The 16192-nt window shown below is 45.2% G+C and overlaps 1 long non-coding RNA gene across 1 annotated transcript in view; it reads left to right on the top strand.

The window, feature by feature from the left end:
- Window positions 1-12649, top strand: part of LOC112661433 (uncharacterized) — a 32122-nt gene extending 19473 nt beyond the window's left edge. Inside the window, exons 2-3 of the long non-coding RNA XR_007403611.1 lie at window positions 953-1171; window positions 12195-12649. This is a non-coding gene — a long non-coding RNA (uncharacterized LOC112661433). The remainder of the gene's footprint in view (window positions 1-952; window positions 1172-12194) is intronic.
- Window positions 12650-16192: the final 3543 nt, after the last annotated feature.

The following is a 16192-nucleotide window of genomic DNA, read 5'->3' as shown; positions in this document are numbered from 1 at the left end:
GCACATTGCACAACCCAGTCATTCTATTCTTGGATATACACCTCTAAAAAGAACTTCTCATATACCACAGAATATATATACGAGCTTGTCTATGACTTTGTTCATAGCCTCATGCTGGAAACAACGCAAAGATCCGTCGACTGTAGGATGAATAGCTGGATTGTGATACAGTCACATGATGGAGTACTATATGGCACCAAAAAAATGAATGAGCTATGCTGTGGGGAACAACATGAATGAATCTTACAAACACAATATTGAATGAAAGAAGTAATAATACTATGTGACTTTATTTTAAAATGTAATAATTGGCAGCACTAAACTATATATGATGGAGTTTATATTGTGTAGCATATATTGTTGAGCAAACTCTAAAGAAAATTAAGGGAGTGATGATTATGAAAGTTGAAAGACTAGTTGCTTCTGGGGAGAGGAGGTTTCTGGGACAGACAGGAATACTTGGGGCAGGGGGATCCTACGGTGCTTGAAGTTATTCTACTTCTTGACCGAGGAGCTAGTGTTTGCTTTGGGATTGTTCATTATACTGTACATTTGTTTTGAACACTTTAATCTAAGAGTATTTTATTTCACAATTTAAACAGGTTTAAAAAAAAGATAGCTAACACTTGTAAAATGCTTGGCCCGGTGCCTGGCCCATATTAAGAGCTCAACAGATGGCAATTTTATTTACTGTTATAACCCAGTTGTTAGAGCCGCATTGTATCCTAAGCAACCTTCCAGCTCCTGGATTGAGCGCTAGTCTCCAGGACGCCTGGCTTTGAGGTGGAGATTCTGGACTCCTCTATCTCCCAGGGTGGCCTCCAGATAAATCTCGTTGCTTAAGACAGCACTTCTCAATTGATGCGTGGTGGTTTACTGCATTGCCTCAAACATTACCAAAGTGTGCTGCCAAATTTTGGCAAGATGTAAAACTTTTTTTTTTTTTTTTTAGTGTCTCTGTTGCTATGCAATTCCAGAAAATGAGATTGCTGAATTGAGCACCACGTGATGTGGTGTACAGCCAGAGCCCAGCCTGCTGCTGGTCAGAGCTCAGAGGTCAAAGGTGGAACCTGACAGCAAGCTGGTGCCAGAGAAATGAGGACACGTGAGAACTTGGCCTGCTGCGAATCCATCAGGGAAGAAGAGCCACACCCAAACAGTGCTGATTCAGGTGAATCCCAGGATAACGGTGCCATGAAACCCTTCAAGTGTGGGGCCCTCACATCTAGTATTCCACAGAAAAGTTGATAGTCACTGATTGAAGGAAATCTGAGAATGTCTCTGTTCCTTACAAGCCTAACAAATGGAGCCGCCATTCCATAATTATGGGAGGGGTTATTGTGTCTAATAGCTAATTAGAAGAACAGCTAATAAATTATGGGGTGCTAGTCATACACCAGGCATGGTGCTAACATTTCAGCAATTCGGTAACTTGCTGAAGCTCACACAGCTGTTAAGGGCTGGAGTCAGGAAGAAGGGTCATTCTTAATCTCTCGTTCTAGAAAGAAGGCATTAACCCAATGGTTAATAGTTAAATGGGGGTAGGTTTTGCTATCCAGAAGCGAAAATGTCCTAACAGTGAAATGGGAAATTTTTTTTTTAAGATTTATTTATTTATTTATTTATTTATTTATGATAGACATAGAGAGAGAGAGGCAGAGACACAGGAGGAGGGAAAAGCGGCTCCATGCTGGGAGCCTGATGTGGGACTCGATCCGAGACTCCAGGATCACGCCCTGGGCCAAAGGCAGGTGCTAAACCGCTGAGCCACCCAGGGATCCCCTGAAATGGGGAATTTTAGGGCACAACAAATTCTCTCTCTCTAAGCAGATGCAGCATGATGGCTTCTCGAATATGTTTCAGAAAAGAGATCTGCATTGGGTGGCAGGTTGGACTAAATGCCTTTCAAGGTCCTTTCAAAGGAGCCATAATTGTAAGTTTGGGTCTCAGTAGAGCTTCCCGTAGGGGGCTGCGCTATATGCTTATCTTCGTTTAAAATGTGAACCTGGCAAGTTCAGTGCATACCCTGATGCATAAGCCATTTGAGTGCACTTTCATGTGGATGTTCATGAACTTCCTCAGAACTGTTAAGGCCCGGGAAAATTATTTTCCCTATGGGGTTGTTCCTTTTAGTCTTTTAGCTGACAGTAGTTGTAAAGAGGCTTTCTGACCGGCAACGAACTAGCTTTCTTAGCTTTAGAAGAGAAAGAATTTGCATTCACTGTTCTCCCACAATTATTTCTTTAATTTCAGACCAGAGGTGCTGATCTTTTCATATGGACTTTCCTGCCGTACCTCCTATGATCGGCGTGTGTAGTGTGAGGACTACATGTGTAGCATTAGCAATGGCGTTGGATAGCATTAAGGCTGTTTAGAACCTGCCCTTTAGAACTGAAATGATATGTCTGGCTTTGTTTCCAGGGTTACAGAAACTTCTTTGGTCTATTTCCATGACTGTGTCCAGTGGAAATGCATTACTTTCTGCTTTTCAGGCTGTGCCACCACCCTCCAGGATAATGGAGGCATACAGTGGCATCTCCAGTTGGGAGTTGGCTTTGGTTGAGCCTTTGCTTAACCTGGCAAAACCAGCTTTATTTTCTAAAGCAGTTTCAGGTTCACAGAAAATTTAGTAGAAAGTACAGAGTTCTCAGGTATCCCCTGTCCCCATACATGCACGGCCTGTCCCATTGCCAACATCCCCTACCAGAGTGGTACATTTGTTACAATTCAGGAACCCATGCCAACACATTATTGTCATCCGAAGTCCATAGTTTAGGAACTCCTGGGTGGCCCAGTCGGTTAAGTGTTTGACTTTGGCTCAGATCTGATGTCAAGGTCCTGGGATCCAGCCCTGTGTTGGGCTCTCTGCTCAGTGGGGAGGCTGCTTCTCTTTCTCCCCTTGCCCCTCCCACTCTTGCTCTCTCTCTCTCTCTAATAAATAAATAAAATATCTAAAAAACCCAAAGTCCATAGTTTATGGTTCACTTTTGGTGTTATACATTCTATGGGTTTGAATGAAGGTATAGTGAAATGTAGCCACTGTTATAGTGTCATACAGAATAATTTCATTCGCCTAAAAATCTTCTGTGATTTTAGCCTCTGCCTATCCATCCCCCTTCTCCCCAACCCCTGACGACCACAAGTCTTTTACTGTCTCTGTAGTTTTGCCTTTTCCACAGTTGGGATCACATGGTACGTAGCCTTTCCAGGTTGCCTTCTTTCACTTAGTAATAAGTTATTATTAGTTATAGTTCTTCCTCTTAATAACTCATTCCTCCTTAGCGCTGAATAATACTCTGTTGTCTGGATGGATCACAGTTTATTATTTATCCATTCATCTACTAAGGAACATTTTGGTTGCTTCCGAGTTTTCGCAATTGTAAGTAAAGCTGCTCTAAGCATCCAAGCATCCATGTGCAGGTTTCTATAGAAATGATTTTTTTTTTAAGATTTTATTTATTTATTTGAGAGAGAGAGAAAGCATAAGCTGAGGGGAGGGGCAGAGGAGAGGCAGCAGCAGACTCCCCACTGAACAGGGAGGGGACTCTATCCCAAGATCCTGAGATCATGACCTGAGCCAAGGGCAGATACTTTTTTTTTTTTAATTTTTATTTATTTATGATAGTCACAGAGAGAGAGAGAGAGAGAGAGAGAGAGAGAGAGGCAGAGACACAGGCAGAGGGAGAAGCAGGCTCCATGCACCGGGAGCCCGATGTGGGATTCGATCCCGGGTCTCCAGGATCGCACCCTGGGCCAAAGGCAGGCGCCAAACCGCTGCGCCACCCAGGGATCCCCCAAGGGCAGATACTTAACCAGCTGAGCCACCCAGGCATCCCTACAAATGAGTTTTTAATTCATTTGGGGAAATACCAAAGAGCATGAATGCTGTATATATGGAAAGAGTGTATTTCGTTTTTAAAGAAACTGTCATGTTTCTTCCAAAGTGCCTGTATCATTTTGCATTCCCATCAGCAATGAATGAGAGTTGCTGTTGCCCCCCATCCTCACCAGGATTTGGTGATGTCATGTTATGGATTTGGTGATTCTAATAGGTATGTAGTAGTTTCTTATTATTGTTTTAATTTGCAATTCCCTCATGACAGAAGATGCTGAGAACCTTTCATGGGCTTATTTGCCACCTCTATAATTTCTTCAGTGAGAGGTCTATTCCTATCTTTTGCCCATTTAAAAAATCGGGTTGTTTGATTTCTGATTGTTGAATTTTAGGAGTTCTTTGTATATTTTGGTTAGCGTTTTTTTTTTAATCAGATATCTGTTTTGCAAGTATTTTCTCCCAGACTGTGGCTTGTCTTCTCATGCTCTTGAACATACACTATTCTAACAATGCTCTGCTAGATGTTGTATGAACATATAAAATATATTTTAGACCGAATTTCATGCTTTTAAGTTGCTTATTGGCAAGTACCTATTTCTTGGATACAGAAGGATCCCCATTGCTTCTTTTATTGGTTACTAGTGAAGTTCTTAAGTGGATTGTGGGAGTGGGAGACACTCCAGAGAATCAGTAAATTTGGGAAACTTGCTTGGACATTATTGTATGTACTGAGAGTTCCATAGTAAATTATACTACGGTGGCTTATGTATAGAAAAACTTGAGACTCTGACTTGTCTGGGCAGACAAAATGTTATTAGCATTCTAAGAAATGTCAGTGACTGATATTTATATATTCCTATACAGGCTCCTTTGACTGATATTACCTCACTGATGATTGCCCAGTGACTTATGCAAGGAAGAAACATGGCAGTGGGGCCTAGGGGTAGACATTTTATTCTATTTATTTGGCCTTTTTAAAAATTTTAATTATTTGAAAATATTTAACAGAAGGGGATTATTTCCACATAATATAGAGTCACAGGTAGTACCCCTCATATGACTTCACATTTGGAGCGGACGTTTGCTTATACTGAATCACATAATGTCAGCAAATGAATGACATTCTTTAACTTCAATAAATATCGTACAAAACTCTTCAGTGTTCCCATTCATAGGCAAACCCCAACCAACCTAACAAACAAAACAAAACAGGGCAGCCAAACCCTGTGTGACCTGCATGTTGGGTATTGCTCAGTCTGGATGCACTATATCAGCACTAATTAACTGGTGCCAAGGCCATTTTGGAGCATAATGTTCAACTCTAAATCTTAAACGAAAAGGAGATTCAAACATTTAGCAGAGGAGTAGAACAAACACTTAGGGAGGCTGAGTAATTTGTTAAGGCAGACAACGAGCTGGATCCAACATCCAGGACAGATGCTCCCAACAATTGGTCCGGTCCCAAAGAGGAAGAAATAGTCCAGGTGTCCAAATGTGCCATTCCTCGGAGAAAGCCACAGAGTGAGAGAGGGCAAGACGAGGCAAGAAAGGGAGGGGACAGTTGTATCTCTGACCAGGAAGATATGCTGGGTCACCCAACTGCAGGTCCCTCTTCTTGGTCTGATACAAGTGTTCTTCAAAACTGCCTGAGCTGGAAGGTTCCCAAAGGCAAAGATTAAAAGACAGGAGCTACAGAACACTAGGACATGTGGCATCTGTGGCCAGGGCTCAGTGCAGTGCAAAGTTTGGGGATGTGGGATCTCCATAGGCTGGGCTCCCAGTCTCTGCTGTGTCCTTATTAGTAACATGACCTTGGGCAACTTATTTAAATCTCCAGGCCTCGATTTCACCATCTGTAAAACCGGAATAATAATTTCTTTCACTCAGTACCATTGCAGGGATGAACAATAATTTACATCAAATACCTGGCCCATAGCAGGGGCTCGATAAATGTGAGGTGACTGAAAAAAAAATCATCCAGGCCTTATTCATGTGTTTAATGAGTTCACTGTAAGGAAAACCCAGATGTGCTTTAAATTAACTTCTGCTTGTACTGTTTCCTTTGGAAATGAAATACTGTGTACTAATGTATTATCTCCTTAAGAATATTGGTAAGTATGCAGCTACTAAGATGCTTTTGCTTGCAAGTAGCAAAACCCTCAATTTAAATAAGCTTTAAAAAATAAAGCAATTGTATTTGTTCATGTAACTGCAAAGTCTCATGATAAATATCAAATTTGGGAGAAGCTTGATCCAGCAGCTCCATGATGTACTGAAAGATCTAGTTTCTTTTGTTTCTGCTCTGCTGCATGGTATCAGCTTTTTCCCAAGTCTGCCTTCCTTTGCAGCTACAAGATGGTTGTCAGCAGAAATCTGGGTCCATCCATCAGAATTGAGTTTACTCTGTGTGATGGAAACTCTACTATAACAGTGGCTGTATCAAGATAGATGGGTATTTCTCCTCCGTGCAAGAGAAATCCAGAGACAGGCAGTCCAGGGCTGGTATGGTGGCTCCATCATGGGCCCAGATGTCCAACTTGGAGTTCCATATCTTAGGGCATATCTCTTAGTTCCATATCTCAAGGTCACCTCAAGGTCCAAAATGACTGCTGGAACTCTCATCATTACCTCTGAATTCTAAGCAAGAAGAAGGAACATGAGAAAGTCTTGGCACCTCACTTGTAAGGAGACTCATTGCAAGTACCATACAACCCTTTTGCTTACATTCCTTTGGCTGGGATCACAGTCACATAGGGCAGCTGCAAGGGAGACTGGGAAACAAAATCTTGTGCTGGACCCAAGTGTGCCTAGTCAGAAATTGAATCATTCTTATCCAAAAAGAATGGGAGAATGGCTATTTGAAAGCAACCATTAGGGCCACATGCTTCCTTATTCAGCCCCAGTGGATGCAGTTATTATTTGGGGGGCAGGGAGGGGAGCTTTCATAAAAGGGAATAGATTTTTTTTTCTCAGAAGACCCCAGGAAATGTACCTCCTACCTCACTGGCTCAAAGTGAGTCTTCCACCCACCCCTGCACCACTCACTGCTGGGGAGCATGTGTGGGAGATGGTCAGTGCTCACCAGTGGAGCACATTAGCGCCTTCTCCTGGAGCTAAGGGTGGGGCGAGCTTCCCCAGCCATGACCCCCGCCCCCAGGAGACTCAAGGACCCATCAGGAAAGAGGAAAGGGAGCAAGAGTGTCGCTACCAAGTTTTCCTCCCCTCTGCACCGGCTCCCCAGCCTTCTTTTCACCACACTATCTAGACTTTTGATAAAAGGCATGAATTTCAGGTTCCTCTTTATCTTTGTGGATCTCTTGTGAATCTTCTCCGATCTACCCTGACTCACATGGGGCACAATGATGCTCAGGCAAATCTCCAAGCCTCTCTAAACCTCAGTTTCTCCACCTATAAAGTGACGAGGATCACAGCACCTATCTTCAAAGATCAAATGAGAGGATGCATGTAAGCTTGGTGCTTAGTGAGCATTTTAAAAAGGTGAAATAACAAACATGATAATAACGTCCTGATTCTTGGATCCTTTTTTCCTGTATTTTTCTCTATCATGCTGGTTTCTTTGCCTGAAGCCTTAAAACTCTCTCTCGCTCTCTCTTTTTTTTGCTCTACTACAGCTTCGGTTTCCGTCAATGCCTTTCTCTCCTTAGAAATTCTTCTCAGCCACAGCCCTGTGTCTATTTCTGACCTCATCTCTAATTTGCCAAGGTAGCTTTCGGTGCCTGGAGGTATGACAATAAGAGAAAATGATTCGGGAGTACAGAGAGGGGAGCAGGAGTGGTGAGGAGCAGGTGGTGGGAAGGCTGGTAGGGACCCACCTGGGCTGCAGCCTCACCCCTGCTTAACCAGATGGTGGCTTCTTCTTCCCAGGCTGGGTTATTTGGAAAAGGAAGAAGAGCATGTTCTATTTGCTCATGTGGATTTACATAAGAAACACATCCCCAGTCTTCAGGCTGTGGAGCTCATTTGTCCACATACCAGAGCTCGTTTGTCGACACACCGCTTAAGTGCTGAGCTTGTGGGTTTATTTAGTTTGGAAATTCAAAGGTCGAGGCTCTCTCTTGTCCAGAGAAAGCCTGCACCAGGTGCATCTAAGATGGGTTGTCCTCACCTTCTTGCCTCCTTCCAGCCTTCTCTCCTGGCTTTGCCAAGGCCAGAGGCTTGGGAGGATTCACGCTCAAGTGTCCCATACAGACACTTGCTCACGAATTCCTGCCCTGGTCCACACTGGAGGAGACCAGAGTTACCGGGATAGCTGCTTGCTGTTCAGTCTTCGTGACCAGGGAGGGGTGAGAGCTAGCAGCCGTTGCCACTTGAAGCACTTTGCAGGTATAACAATAGCGATCCTAACAGCTGACAGCTAATATGCTGCTTACTATGTGCCAAGCGTAGTTTAAATGATTCCATTGTATATTAATTTATGTTTTTTTCTCCTCTGAAGGAGTAGCTACCAGCATCCTTATTCTATAGACAAAGACCTAGGCTCAAAAAGGTTAGAAAACTTGCTCAGGGTCATTCAGCTGGTGTCAGAGCCTGGATTCGAAGATGACTGGGCTCTGGGTTCTTAGCTAGTATACTACACCTCCTCCTCGTGAAGAGGTTTTAGGATTATTATCATACCCATTTTATAGATAAGGAAACTGAGGCACAGTGAAAAGTAGTAGTCCTGGATTCAGATCTGAGTCAGACTCTAAAGCCTGGGTCTTATCTGCCTCCTCCAGAAGGGGCTTGGGGATGACAATGATGATGATGATGATGATGATGATGATGATGAGTTATTATCCCCAGGCAGAGAATGACACCTCGTAAGGAAAACGAGGGGCAGAGTCATAAAATGAAGCGGACACGAGGCCCATGCCGAATACCTACTGCAAAGTTGTACTTGCTTTCTCAGGGCCAGTGTGAGGCCAGAGACCTGATTTTAGATCATTCATGGTGCTCATAAGTTGGAAAGAGGGCTCAGACTAGGGTGGAAAGAAAGATCTCTAGAACCCTTCGAAGGAGGACGCTGCAACAGCATTATAAACTGTGTCCTCAGCTTCTTTAGTGTAGACACAGTAACAGGTGCCACTGGCTGTCCCTTCGCGGGGGTTAATGGCAACAAGCCACAGCATAATCCAATAGAAAGCATTGCACTGAGAGTCCTTGGCTGTCCTGGCTTAACCAGGTGTGGTGATCGCTGCTGCTTGCTGAGCGCTACTAGGGGCCCGGGAGAGCGCTGAGCCCTCCGCCTGGATCATCTCACTCAAGTCTCACACAACCATGTGAGGCTGGTAACACAATAGCCCTGTTTTGCAAGTGGGTAAACCGAGGCCCAGGAAAAAATGTTGAGAACTACCCAGGGTCACGGAGCTCAGGATACCTAGCCAGGCTTCACACCTCAGCAGGCAGGCTCCAGGGCCCAAGTCCCCTACCTCTCGCTCTGGGAAACTGGTCAGACTCAACATCCTAGTCAACTGAGCCTTTGACGAATCTGGGGCAGCAGTGAGTTCAAGAGAATGTCTACATCTTGAGAAGTTGCTGAGGAGCAGACATTGCATGGGTTCAGTTTGTGTGGTGTGGTGCGGTTTCTCCCTCAGCCAAGATGGGATAGAACCAGCAGATAATGGAAGGACTTGACCTGAAGGTACTCGTGACCTTGGCTCAGAAAAGGGAAGTGTGTACGGCAGAGTAGATCCAAGATCCACCATAGACAGGGATCTCCAAGGGCACCTGGGTGGCTCAGTCGATTGCGTGTCCGACTCTTGGTTTCTGCTCAGGTCATGATCTTGGGGTCGTGAGATGGAGTTCCAAGTGGGGCTCTGTGCTCAGCGGGGTGGGGGGGGGCTGCTTCTCTCTCTCTGCCCCTCCCCCATGCATACACACTTTCCCTCTCTCTCTAAAATACATAAATAAATCTAAAAAAGAGAAAGGGATCTTTAGTCCACTTGAGTGCATGGACATATGGATGACTAAGGACCCAAAATTCTGTCTGTATCATGGCTGCAGTAATTTTAGTCTGAAAAAGTGTCGAGGCAGTTAACTCCCTGTTTTGGCTATTGCAAAACAAAACGAATATATGGCACCCAGAGGATACTTGATGCACATTCCTTTTATTGTGATTTTTGCCTAATATATTGGCCCCCTCAACTATCTGGCAGGGAGCACTCCTAAAGCCGCCGTGTCTCAACCACCATCACAGCAGAATGATCTAGAAAGGTCAAATATAGCCTTGTGCTGTTTCTGCATAGTAGACATTGTGTGATCATAATTGCAAAACAAGCAGGATTTTAAGTGGTCCAGCCTTCTGGGCTCATCCTCTTTTTGTGATCCAGGGTAACTGGCCGAGTCCCATCTCCCCTTCTGGGAGATCCAGGCCCTCCTCAGGATTTCCAGAGACTGTCTCGGAGGGCTAGTGGTCTCCAGCTCAGCTCACCGGGCTGGTCAGGCCCAGGTGGTGACAGCTTTTTTCCCGTCCATGTCACTGTCTGCTCTATACAGCCCCAGTTCCCTTATCCTTTGTGCCTTAGGCTCTGTTCTTGGCCTAAGCAGAGGAGTCGGGGCACAGCATAGCATAGGCAATAGCAGAAAGCCAAATGTCCTGTCCCGTCAGGATTACTGGCCATGTTCCCTTGAGGCCCTGGCGTGGCATTATCTTCCCGGGCTTGCTCTTCCTTGGGACCGGCTGTCTGCACAGCTCACTAGATCCTCCAACCCTCAAATTCTAGCCACTTCCTTACAGAACAGAGTTTAGCTCATTCTTCATTTTCCCCTTTCCTTCTCAGGCCATGCCCGGAGCTTGATGTTCCCAGGACCCCGGGGTCATGACCTGACCCAAAGGCAGATGCTCAACCACTGAGCAATCTAGGTGCCCCCACAGTTGTGGTTTTAAACAATATCACCCCCTGCTACATCATACACATCAGAGCTTGTCATTATATACTTATCCAAAACCCTAAAATGTACTAGAGTACATTTAGTACTCTAAATGTACTAACCCTAATGTAAAGGATGGGCTCTGGGTGATAATGATGTGTCCTTGTGGTTCCCCAACAAAGGTATCACTCAGGTGGGGGATGCTGATAATGGGGGCAGCTGTGTGTGTGAGGGGGTCAGGGGGTGGAGGAGAAATCTCTGTATGGTCTGCTCAAGTTTGCTATGAACTTAAAACTGCTCTAAAAAAGGTGTCTATATTTGTTTGTTTGTTTTTTTTTTAAAGACCGCAAACAGAAAGTGGCCATACAATGTGTCCAAATAGGGATGGTGGCACCAGGGGAAGAGATGGCTGTCTGCTGGCATGCCCCTGTCTTCCAGCTGTCAGGAGAGAAGATAGAAGTGAGGTTGAATAGGGGCACCTGGGTGGCTCAGCGGTTGAGCGTCTGCCTTTGGCTCAGGGCATGACCCCGGGGTCCCAGGATCGAGTCCCACATGGGGCTCCCTGCCTGGAACCTGCTTCTCCCTCTGCCTGTGTCTCTGCCTCTCTCTCTGTATCTCTCATGAATAAATAAATAAAATATTTTTTTAAAAAAGAAGTGGGGCTGAATAATGAGGGGTGGATGGGATGGATGGGATTGGATGAGTGGGGGGTGACCACAGGGTGTTCACAGGGAGGAGAAGCAGCCTGAGCGAAGGCGTGGAGGTGCCACGACACCTGGTCCCCAGGACGGACAGGTGGGCAGGGGTGCAGGCTGGCGGGAAGAGCAGGATCCTCACAGGCAGGAAGGAGAAGCGGAACGCCGGGCCCTGTGGAGACCCTGCCAATTGTTTTCTGGTAGCTTCTCCGAAGTGAGCGTGTTGATTGCGGTTCCCTGTGTATGAGACACTCAACAATGTAAACTGCTAGGATGCAGCTCTCTAATTAAGTCTATTTTCTTACAACATGTGTTTGTTTATTACAGAGAGCTGTGATAACACAAGGGAGTCGTGTCAACCTTGTCTCATGCACCAGCTGAACTCAGTGACACTAGCAGCTTGGATCCCGACAGACGGGGTGTTATTACTGAACCACCGGGGAGGCTGCCCAGGGCCGGACCACGCTGCTCCGAAGGCGCTTTGTTCGCCGCGTGGGGCAGCCTGACCTGAGTGAAGACAGCAAACACACCTCGAGTTGGAATCCCAGCCAGTGTCAGGGACCCCGTAGTTCTCAAACGTCAGCCCGTGTCTCAGTCACCTGCAAGACTTGTTACAACATAGAGTTTTATAACCACCTACCCCCCAGAGACTCTGATTCAGTCGGTCTGGTGCAGGGACAGTGATTTTGCATTTCTAGTAAGTTCCTAAGTGGTTCCTAGCTGGTTGGGAGATCACACTTGGAGAACTGCGAACCTGCTCCAGAGCCTTGACTTCAAAATCTCTTCCTTTCCAGGTCTTCTGTGCCTGAGGGACTTCAGAGATGGGGAGAATAGTGAATGGAAGCCAAAAGATGGACACAACCCAAATGCCCATCGGCAGGCGAATGGATAAACAGAATGCGGTCTGTCCATACAGTGGAACACTAGTCAGCCACGAAAAGGAATGAGGTACTGACACACGCTACCACTTGGAGGACCCGTGGGCTACACGGTGCGTGATCCCAGTGATCTGGGCTGCCCAGAATAAGCAAATTTAAAGGTGGTTGCCAGGAGGTAGGAGGCAATGAGGAGCCACGGCTTATTGGGTTTCCATTTGGGATGATGCAAACGTTGTGGAACTGGACAGAGATGATAGTCGGACAACACTGTGAATGTGCTTACTGCAACCGAACGGTACACTTGAAAATGATGAAAAAGGTGAATTTTGTGTCATATGTATTTTATTGCAATAAAAAGTAAAAAGAGTTAATGGGGTGCTCTTCTAATTCAAATTTTGGGGTCAGTTCCAAGACTTCCAGGATACAGTCTGGAAGTTCAAAGGGCCTAAACCAGTGGTTGTCAGCCCTCATTCTGGGAAGAATCACCCAGGGGAGTTCTCCTAGCACTCCCTCATCTTACTTAGCTACCCGTAGACCAATGAAATCAGAATCCCTGGAGGTGAGGTCCAGGCACCCAAAGTGTTAAAATCTCACCGTCCTCCCCCAGACCATTGTCATGTACAACCAGGATTGAGAACACCAGCAGGCGGAAAACCTCCAGGCCCAAGGGGGTTGGCAGCCTATGTGCACCCCGGCTTCGGCTTCACCGTAGACAACGTCCAGCTTCTCCTGACGGCCACTTGCTTTGTAGCTCCTTCTAGACCTGGAGGGAGACACCATGCCCTACTGGTGTGCAAACTCAACAGTGAGTGCCTTGTACCCTACGTCCAATTTTCTCCCTCCACCTGAGGAGAGGGTCATGTTAAAAATGAGAATTCGTGATAACGGCCTCTTACATTCATAATACGCAGGTGGAGGAGGAAACCCTTTCTGTGTTCTCGTTCAGACTTTCTTTGATGCGCCGAGCTTTATCATGATATAAACATGCTCTAAGATAAAAACAGATAAGTTCATACAAAAATTCCTCACATTAAGTAAAATCATTTGGATTTTTTTCATGTTTCCATTTAGCCTTTCTTCGTAGGTAATATATTTTTATTCCACTATAATTATGGCATTGATACGATCTTATATTGTGCTTTTTCCCCCTCAGTGCCTTATCTTCTGCATTTGTCACGTTTCTATAGTTCTTTCTTATTGACACTTTAATGGCTACATAGAATTTTGTTGAGTAGCCTTACTATGATTTACTTTTATATTCCCCTATTGTTAAGCCTTTTGATTGCTTCTAAAGTTTCAATATTAGAAATTGTGCACAGTGACATTATTTCTGCATATAACTTTAACTTCCTTTGGCTTACTTACTCAAAATGAAATTCCCATAAATGACTGGGTCAAGGGGCCCGAACATTTTAAGGCTCTTGAATGCACCATTAAGTTTGGTAAAGGACTCCATCATTTTACACTCCCTCCACGGGGGGGTGAGTGCATCATTTTCAACAATGTGCCTGCACCAAATTTCATCATTGGACAAAGCTTTACATAGTGTACAGCTATAATCTAATTTAATAGAAGTTAATAAGTCACTGGGTCCGACTCTGGGGCATGCATAACATTTCTTCTCCATCCCTTTCCTGGTGGCATCCCCAATCTTCTGTAAACTCCTGGAGGGCAGTTTACAAACCTTGTACATCATAGAAAATCAATGATTACTTTTTTGAAATGATGGCTAATTCAGGCAATCCTCTTCCTGATTATTCTTTGGTTTCTTAGTAGCAGTCTTTTTTTAAAAAAATAAAGTAAATTATATTTTATTTCGCTTACATTGGTAGCCTCAGAGAGGTGTTTGCCGGAAAGCTGTACAAAGATTTTCACTGGGTGGGAAGCAGACACCCCCCCAACCACAAAAGGGAGGTGGCTACATCCTTGCTGTCTCCTCCAGCCCCCTCTGTGCTCCTGTCTCCTGACACCTAAAGAGCCAGCTCCGTATGAAGCCAGGGAAAGCTATTTGCAGAGTGTATGGGAAGAAAATGAACTCGGATAGGCCCCTCCTAAGCTATGGAACTCAGTTTGCACTCCCACAAGCACGAGAAGGTTTGTGCATGCCCAGCTATACTTGTATTTGGTCCCATCGATTGGGACAGAGCTATGTGATGAAAAACTGCTCAGTAATTCAGTAATGTAATAGTTCAGTAGTAGTAGTTACTGAAGTAGTTCAGTAATGTTTTTAAGTGACTATGTATGTATTTCACTGATTACAATAGTGTCTACGTAAAGTTCAAAAAGGGTTGTGAAAATGTGCAGGAGACCAACTTATACAGCTACGCACACAATGTTTGGCATACATTTGCATTCTCCAGTTCCTTAGGTGTCCTTCTTTGCCCAGCGTTGGGAAATGCTGCTCTGAGAACTGGCCAGTGTCTCAATACTATAACTGAGCGGTGCTTACTGGGTTAGGATGACTAGGGAAGTGCTTATCCTTGTAACTAGTAATTGATTAGTATTTAGTACTCTAACCTACACCCCCACCCCTACTCCGGGGCCTTGGAACTCCTCATTACTTTTTAATACTTATTAGAGAGAGAGAGAGAGAGAGAGAGAGAGAGAACATGAGTGAATGTACCAGCAGGGGGAGGGGCAGCAGGAGAGGGAGAGAGAATCTCAAGCAGACTCCCCACTGAGCATGGAGCCCCACATGGGGCTCCATCCCGTGACACTGAAACCATAATCTGAGACGAAATCAGGAGTTGGATACTTAACTGACTGGGCCACCCAGGTGGGTGCCCCCTCCTTACTTTATATCGATGGCTTATTTTAAAACATCCATTCCCTGCCCCCATCCACCTTCTTCACATCGGTGACAGCAACAAACAATTAATGGCATTTCTTAAGTGTCCTGTTGCCTAAAATAACATCTTCTTCCAATTAAAGAGTAACAAAGTCAGCACCTCTCCTCTGCTCCCTTCATTAGCCATAGCATCTATTGTCGCATCTTCCTTTCTCTTCAGTTTTGTCTAAGACCTAGCTCACCTCTCAAAATGGAATACATCCTTACGATTCTTCTGGGGAGGGATTGTTTGTGATGATGGTTTTTAAAAAATATTTTTGAATTTTATTTATTTCTTCATGAGAGACACACAGAGAGAGGCAGAGACATAGGCAGAGGGAGAAGCAGGCTTCCGATGGGGAGCCCAATGCAGGACTCGATCCCAGGACCCTAAGGATCACGACCTGAGCCAAAGGCAGACGCTCAACTATTGAGCCACCCAGGTGCCCCTGATGATGGTTTTCAAAGATTATGTATGCTGTCAGTTTGTAGGACATTGACATATACCTGAGTGTCCCCTTGTCAGAGGACAGCGGGGCCCCCACTGATCCTGGCCATCCTCCAGGACCCCATCCATCCTACAGTGACACTCCAGCCCTCGTGTATACTAGCTTCCCTCTTCAAACTTCAACTCAGCATATATCATATCACAGACTCTTAAACTCAAGGAAACATAGGTCATAATCCAGAGGTTTCTAGGCCTGGCTTTTCATCAGTCTCTTGGCAAACTTTCTTAAAATACATACTCTGGCCCCCTGCCCTATCCAGACTCGCCGGGATGCAGACATGGATCCTGCATGTGGAAAAGCTCTCTGTGTGCCTCCGACGATCAGCCTGGTTTCAGGACCACTAACCTAGCCCCACTCCCAGGGCCAGACTCCCTTGAATTTCATCCCTGGCAGGTGGTTGTGCAAGCTGCACTGCACGGCCCCCCAGTCCTGGCACATACACAGCTTTTCATAAGTGGTCCCAGCTGAAACAGTTCTTCCGCAGGGCGAATCGAAAGACATTTCCACCACAAATATTTCTACCTATTGATCTTGATGGTACCTTTCAGAGCAACACAGAAAAAGGTTTCTCCCATTTT

This window comes from Canis lupus, chromosome 18 (genome assembly GCF_003254725.2).
Source record: "Canis lupus dingo isolate Sandy chromosome 18, ASM325472v2, whole genome shotgun sequence".
NCBI classification, from domain to species: domain Eukaryota; kingdom Metazoa; phylum Chordata; class Mammalia; order Carnivora; family Canidae; genus Canis; species Canis lupus.
Note: the sequence above shows the minus strand (reverse complement) of the source record. Positions and strands in the feature narration are given on the sequence as shown.